This window comes from Erinaceus europaeus, chromosome X (genome assembly GCF_950295315.1).
Source record: "Erinaceus europaeus chromosome X, mEriEur2.1, whole genome shotgun sequence".
NCBI classification, from domain to species: Eukaryota; Metazoa; Chordata; class Mammalia; order Eulipotyphla; family Erinaceidae; genus Erinaceus; species Erinaceus europaeus.
This window is the reverse complement of record NC_080185.1, coordinates 72,529,908-72,537,251: the sequence shown is the minus strand read 5'-3', so window position 1 is coordinate 72,537,251 and position 7,344 is coordinate 72,529,908. Positions and strand designations below refer to the sequence as shown.

The window sequence follows — 7,344 nt, the reverse complement described above, 5'->3', positions numbered from 1 at the left end:
GTCCTTTGTAATTTATGGCATTCTCACAGATGTAAAGTAGTATCTTGCTGTCTTTATTTCCTCTTTCTGATAATTAGTGCCTTTGAGCATTTTTTCCATGTGTCTGTTGGCTCTCTGGATCTCTTCTTCGTTGAAGATGAAGCATTTTAGTTTGATTTAGTCCCGTTGCTCTATTATCCTTTTTGTTTTCCTTGCTGTTGGACTCTTGTCTTCAAAAACATTTGGGGGCGGGGGGAAGCCAGGCGGTGGCGCAGTGGGTCAAGCACACACGGCACAAAGCTCCGGTTCAAGCTCCACCTCCCCACCTATAGGGGGTTCACTTCACAGGCAGTGAAGCAGGTCTGCAGGTGTCTTTCTCTCCCCTCTCTGTCTTCCCCTCTTGATTTCTCTCTGTCCTATCCAACAACAATGACAGCAATAACAACAACAACAACAAGGGCAACAAAAGGGAGAAAAAAGAAAATAAATAAACATTTTGGGGCATACCCTATGATGTAACCGTTTCTCTCCTGGGGATTTACCCTAAGGAAGCAAAAACTTCTCTCCAAAGATATCTTTATATGATTAGATTCACAGCAACACAATTTGTAATAGTGCAAACTTGGAAGCAATCTAGATGCCCAATGAGATGAGTGGCTAAGAAAGTTTTGTAATATATATATATATTACTCAGATGTTTAAAATGGTAAAATTATCTCCTTTGCCTCATCATAGCTGGAGCTTGAAGAAATCATGTTACCTGGGGTAAGCCCAAATGAGAAGGATGAATACCAGATGATCTCATTCATAGGCAGAACTTGAATAGTGACAGAGAGGAAAAATACAAAGTAAAACTTGGACTGGATTTGTTATGTAGCAGCAAACAAAAGATTCTGAGATGGAAGAAGAAGGGATGGAGGTGGGAAGGGCATCTGAGTCTTGGGGTATGATGTGGAAAAGGATCTGAGTTGGGGATGAAAGTGTTCTGCAGTTACCTATCAAAGAAACAAAACCAGATTTCAAGCAGATTACTTTTGTATCACTAGTCATTTAGATTAAATGTACTGGGAACAATTAAGAATTATTTAGTAACTTGGACTGGAATTTGGTATATTGCACCAAAGGAAAAGACTCTAGGGCAGCGGTGGGGGCGGGGTGGGGGCGGTGTTCAGGTCCTGGAATATGATGGCAGAGGAGGACCTAGTGAGGGTTGAATTGTTATGTGGAAAACTGGGGAATGTGATACATGTATAAACTATTTGTTTTGCTGTCACCTGTAAAACATTAATCCTCCAATAAAGAAATTTTTTAAAAAGAATTATTCAGAAAAGTCATGTTCTCCACTATTGTTTGTCCTCTAAGCCCTCTACATAGTTTAAGAAAAATTGTATTTACATCTTCCGAAATTTGATCTTTTAAAAAATATTTACTTATTCCCTTTTGTTGCCCTTGTTGTTTTATTGTTGTAGTTATTATTGTTGTCGTCGTTGTTGGAGAGAACAGAGAGAAATGGAGAGAAGAGGGGAAGACAGAGAAGGGAAGAGTAAGATAGACACCTTCAGACCTGCTTCACCATTTGTGAAGCGACTCCCCTGCAGATGGGGAGCCAGGGGCTCTAACCAGGATCCTTACGCTGGTCCTTGTGCTTTGCACTACCTGAGCTTAACCCGCTGCGCTAGCGCCCAACTCCCTGAAATTTTATCTTTTCAGAAATTGAGATGTTATTTATAGGGTTATTCACTTATAAGACTTTTTGGACCTGGGCATTTTTTCTAAACAACATGAAATTAACAGACTATTTAAAAACAGTTTTTAAAATATATAGGAGAAAACAATGATATCCAAGACAAGTTGTTACATATATACAGTGGACAGAATCTTTTTATTTGTAAAAAGGAAACATTGACAAAACCATAGGATAAGAGGGGCACAACTCCACACAATTCCCACCATCAGAACTCCGTATCCAACCCCCTCCCCTGATAGCTTTCCTGTTCTTTATCCCTCTGGGAGTATGGACCCAGGGTCATTATTGGGTGCAGAGGGTGGGAGGTCTGGCTTCTGTAATTGCTTCCCGGCTGAACATGGGCGTTGACAGGTTGATCCATACAGTGGACAGTTTCTTATGCCTCCCCCTATAGACATTGGTTGTGGGGGTTGGGTGGTAGCGCAGCGGGTTAAGTGCACATGGCAGGAGGCACAAGAACCGGCCTAAGTATCCCAGTTGGAGCCCCTGGCTCCCCACCTGCAGGGGGTCTCACCTGCAGGGGGACCCCACTTGCAAGGGGTCGCTTCACAGGCAGTGAAGCAGGTCTGCAGGTGTCTGTTTTTCCTCCTCTGTTTTCCTCTCCTCTTTCCATTTCTCTCTGTCTTATCCAACAATATCGACATCAATGATAACCACAACAAAGATAAAACAACAAAGGCAACAAAAGGGGGCAAATGGCCTTGAGGAGCAGTGGTTTCGTGGTGCCGGCACCAAGCCCCAGTAATAACCCTGGAGGCACAATAAATAAATAAATTAATTAATTAATTAATATAATGTAAAAAAAGACATTAGTTGTACACAGGATCACAACCATTTTCCTGGTCTTTTCCTATAAGAGATGGCTCATGGATCATCTGAGGATTTATAATAGCCCTGGATATTGAAGCAACATAACGTCCCACTGACAGATGACTGGAAAAGGAGTTATGGAAGATATATTCAACAGAATACTACTAGCCTAAAAGATGAGATTGTATTATTTTGGACAAAATGAATGCAGCCTGAGCTAATTGTGCAAAGTGAAATAAGTAAATAGGTGAAAGACAACTACTTGATGGTTACACTTTCATGTTGAATATAGATAACTAACTTCTTAGTAACTTTGTAAAGCACTGTTAAATCACTTACAATAAAAATTTTTAGGGAGTCGGGCGGTAGCGCAGCGGGTTAAGCGCACGTGGCGCAAACAAGGACCGGTTTAAGGATTCCAGTTTGAGCCCCCAAATCCCCACCTGCAGGGGAGTCGCTTCACAAGTTGTGAAGCAGGCCTGCAGGTGTCTCTCTCTCTCTCCTCCTCTCTGTCTTCCCTTCCTCTCTTCATTTCTCTCTGTCCTATCCAACAATGATGACAACAATAATAACTACATCAGTAAAACAAGGGCAACAAAAGGAAATTAATTAATTAATTTAGTGGTCCAGTAGGTGGCGCTGTGGATAGAGTGTTGAACTCTCAAGCTATGAGGGCCCAAGTTCAATCCCAGGCAGCACATATACCAGAGTGATGTCTGGTTCTTTCTCTCTCCTCCTATCCTTCTCATTAATAAATAAATAGGATATTTAAAAATAAATATTTTTTATTAAAAAAAGCAAAAGTTTGGTGTATAAAAAAGTTATAGAACATAATCTCTGTAGATTACTACCACACAATTTTTAAAAGATGATATTGTGTCTTCGGAGATAAAATGGATGGAACTGAAGTTGATTATGGAAGTAATTATGGAAGTGACAACAACTACCAGATGACTTCACTCATACGTGGAATATAGAGAACTGAAACACATAAATTTGGGGGATGGTGGTGGGAAAGCAGTCAACCCATCCCTAAAACCTTGGGAGAACTATGGTGGTTATAGTTGGGGGTATGGGAGTGGAGGCACAGAGTTTTGATAGTAGATGTGGTGTGAAACTATACCTTTATTATCTTATACACAGGTCAATCACTATTAAATCAATAATAGAAATAAAAAAACAAAGCAAACGTTTGAAAAGAGTCTTACACAATTGAAGATAAAAAGGCAGACAGTAAATGGGAGAAGATATTTGCACATCATACATCCGACAAGGGATTGCTATCAAACATTTATAAAGAAATCATACAGCTCAACAACAACTAAAACTTTTAACCCAATAAAGAGTGGGCTCTGAATAGACATTTTTGTCTAAAGATGATAAGCATATGGCCCACAGACATGAAAATTACTTATCATTTAAGAAGTACAAATTTAAACCACAGTGAAATGCCACCTGAGGTCATGAAAATGGCCTACACCAACAAAACAGGAAATAATAAGTGTTGGTAAGAATGTGAAGAAAAAAAAACTTTGTTGCACTGTTGGTGGGAATGCAAACTGGGTGCAGTCCCTATAGGAAATCGTATGGAGGGGGCCTGGCAAAGCGCAAGGACAGGCATATGGATCCTGGTTTGAGCCTCTGGCTCCCCACCTACAGGGGGTTCATTTCACAGGCGGTGAAGCAGGTCTGCAGGTATCTATCTTTCTCTCCCCCTCCTCTCTCCGTTTCTCTCTGTCCTATCCAACAACAGCTATAACAACAATAATAACAACAACGATAAACAAAAATAGCCTCCAGGAGCAGTGGATTTATAGTGCAGGCACCGAGCCCCAGCAATAACCTTGGAGAGAGAGAGAGAGAGAGAGAGAGAGGGGGAAGGAAATAGTATGGAGAATCCTTAAAAAAAAAAAAAAGAAAAACCTTATATGATACACAAATACTCTAGGGATATGTCTAAAGGGCAAGAAATTATACTAAAACATGTATGTGCACCCCTGTGTTCATAGTTGCACCATTTACACTAGCAAAATATGGAAACAATCTAAATGCCCAAGAACAGATGAGTTGATAAAGAAGCTATTGGAAGGGCTGGATGGTAGCACACCTGCACAAGGACCCAAGTTCAAGCCCCTGGTCTGCACTTGCAGGGGGAAGGCTTTGCAAGTGGTGAAGCAAAGATGATTTTCCTCTCTCTCAATTTCTGGCTGTCTCTATCCAATGAATAAATATAGATAATGAAAAAATATTTTTAAAAGAAGCTACTGGATAAGTACTCAATGGAAACAGAAAGCTGCCATTAGGAAAGATGACATTGCATTATTTGGAACAATGTGGCTGGAACTAGAAGTGATTATGCAAGATGAAATAAGTTAACAGGTGAAGGACAAGTACAAGATTGTTTTATTCACATGCTAATTATGTGTGACTAAAGCAAACTAAGTTGCAAAAAAATGGTAACTACTCTGTGGTGGTTATGGGGGGAGCACAAATCTTTGGTGGAGGATGTGGTGGCTTATCACTCACCATCTGTGGGTATGAATTTATACATCTGAAATTTTCTAATTTTATAAAACATCCTTACATCACTAATAGACATTTTTAAATGTCATTTTTTCCTTTATTGGGGGATTAATGATTACAGTTAACAGTAAAATACAGTAGTTGGTACATGTGCAACATGTCTCAGTTTTCCACATAACACTCTAACCCCCCCCCCACTTAGGTCCTCCTCCACCATCATTTTCCAGGAGCCAAACACTCCTCACCCCCCAGAGTCCTTTACATTGGTGCAATATACCAAGTTCAGTCCAAGTTCTGCTTTGTGTTTTCCCTTTTGTTTTTGTTTTTTGACTTCTGTCTATGATCATCCCAGCAACTCTTGGGGCCACGTGGTGGCAAACCTGGCTAAACACTCATATCACAGTGCCCAAAGAGCCAGATTCAAGCCTCAGGTCCCCACCTACAGGGGGTGGGGGGAAGCAGAGCTACAGGTATCTCTCTGACTCTCTCCTCCTTTATCTCCTCTCCTTTCTCAATTTCTCTCTGTCTCTATCAAAAAGGGCAATTCTCAATCCAACTTCTGTGCTGGAATTCCATTTAGTCCTTGCAAATACCATTCAAGAAGATCATATCATTTTTTTACTTTACTTGTAAGAAAATAGAGATTTCGGTTAGATGTATTCCAGAAAAGCAAAGGACTCTAGGGGAATAAGGATAAGTAGAGGCAGTGGGGAAGATTTGGGGTCCTAGTGCATAGTGGTGAAAATGGATACATGTTTTAGGTGGAAAAGTTTTTCTCTTTTTATTAGTGACTTACTAATGATTGACAAGATTGTAGAATAAGAGGAGTACAATTCCCACCACCAGAGTTCTATACTCTATCCCCTCCATATTCTTTATCCCTCTGGGAGTATGGACCAAAATTTTATGGACTGCAGAACGTATTAGGTCTGGCTTCTGTAATTGCTTCTCCACTAGACATGGACGTTGGCAGGTCAATCCATAGCCCCAGCCTGTTTCTGTCTTGCCCTGATGGGATTGAGCTCTGGGGAGGTGAGGTTCCAGGACACACTGGTGAAGTCATCTGCCCAGGGAAGTCAGGATGGAATCATGGTAGCATCTGCAACTTGGTGGCTGAAAAGCAGCAAGATATAAATTGAGACAAACTGATTAATAATCAGGAACCTAAAGGTAAGAATAGAGCAGATGGGGGAGTTGGGCTGTAGCGCAGCGGGTTAAGTGCAGGTGGCGCAAAGCACAAGGACCGGCATAAGGATCCCGGTTCGAACCCTGACTCCCCACCTGCAGGGGAGTCGCTTCACAGGCGGTGAAGCAGGTCTGCAGGTGTCTGTCTTTCTCTCCTCCTCTCTGTCTTCCCCTCCTCTCTCCATTTCTCTCTGTCCTATCCAACAACGACAACAACAATAATAACTACAACAATAAAACAACAAGGGCAACAAAAGGGAATAAATAAATAAAGTAAATATATATAAAAAAGAATAGAGCAGATGGAACTAAGACTTTTCATGTGGGAGGAAGCTATGAAGTTATTTTAGGTATATTCCAAAGGGCCTATGACTTTAGTAATTTTTGCCTGAGCCCTATAGCTAACATGTAGTTGGACCAAAAGTATTAACTGGGAAGATGGTGTCAGAGTTGTGACTAGAACTAGAAAGCTGAATCAGGGCAGTGAGTATCTCATGAAAATGAAGAAAGTATATTAATACTGTTAACTGCTGACTGCATTGATCTGACCTAGACACCATATCTATTCATATATACCACAGGAGACTGTGTAACCTCTGCATCCCTGTCAGTCTTAGTTTACAGTCGATGGTCACAACTAGTAACATTCTAGGCTGTGTTCATTTCAGGACCAATCTTCCTTGAGTGGCAGAGTATGTTGACTCAGTCTCCCTTTGGAGAGTGGAGCAGTCCATACCATTGTTGTTCTACATTAAGGGCAACATCCTGGATAGGCCCACAACAGAGCTTATGATATTGTCCCTGATGGAGAAGACCAGGGATAGTGGAGAGAAGGATCTGTTAGAGGTCTAGGCCCATCATATCAATGTGGGAATGATTCCCTGACTATAGCCCCAGATGATAGGATGGCCTGGTAGTGACCCAAAGGGCCATCATTAGAGTATGCCAGTCACTTGCCCTTATCCAGATTTTGTAGTCCTTACTTTATCCGACAAGGTTAGATTTAGACTGATTGAGGGAAGTGAATGGGAGTAGGTGAGGAGGGTACCTAGACCTAGGTAGAAAATATTTGACTAAGTACTTTCTGCTGTCTTTTTTAG

At 41.1% G+C, this 7,344-nt stretch overlaps 1 protein-coding gene across 4 annotated transcripts in view; it reads right to left on the bottom strand.

Moving 5' to 3' along the window:
- Positions 1 to 7,344, bottom strand: part of ZDHHC15 (zinc finger DHHC-type palmitoyltransferase 15) — a 394,441-nt gene that overhangs the window by 283,893 nt on the left and 103,204 nt on the right. The window contains exon 12 of one of the 4 annotated variants that reach the window (XM_060183157.1): positions 3,674 to 6,172. The exons of 2 other annotated variants lie outside the window; for them this stretch is intronic. The gene's annotated coding sequence lies outside the window, so the exon portion shown is untranslated. Of the gene's footprint in view, positions 1 to 3,673; positions 6,173 to 7,344 lie in introns of those variants that run through there. One more of the 4 variants, XM_060183152.1, reaches the window with a different exon arrangement.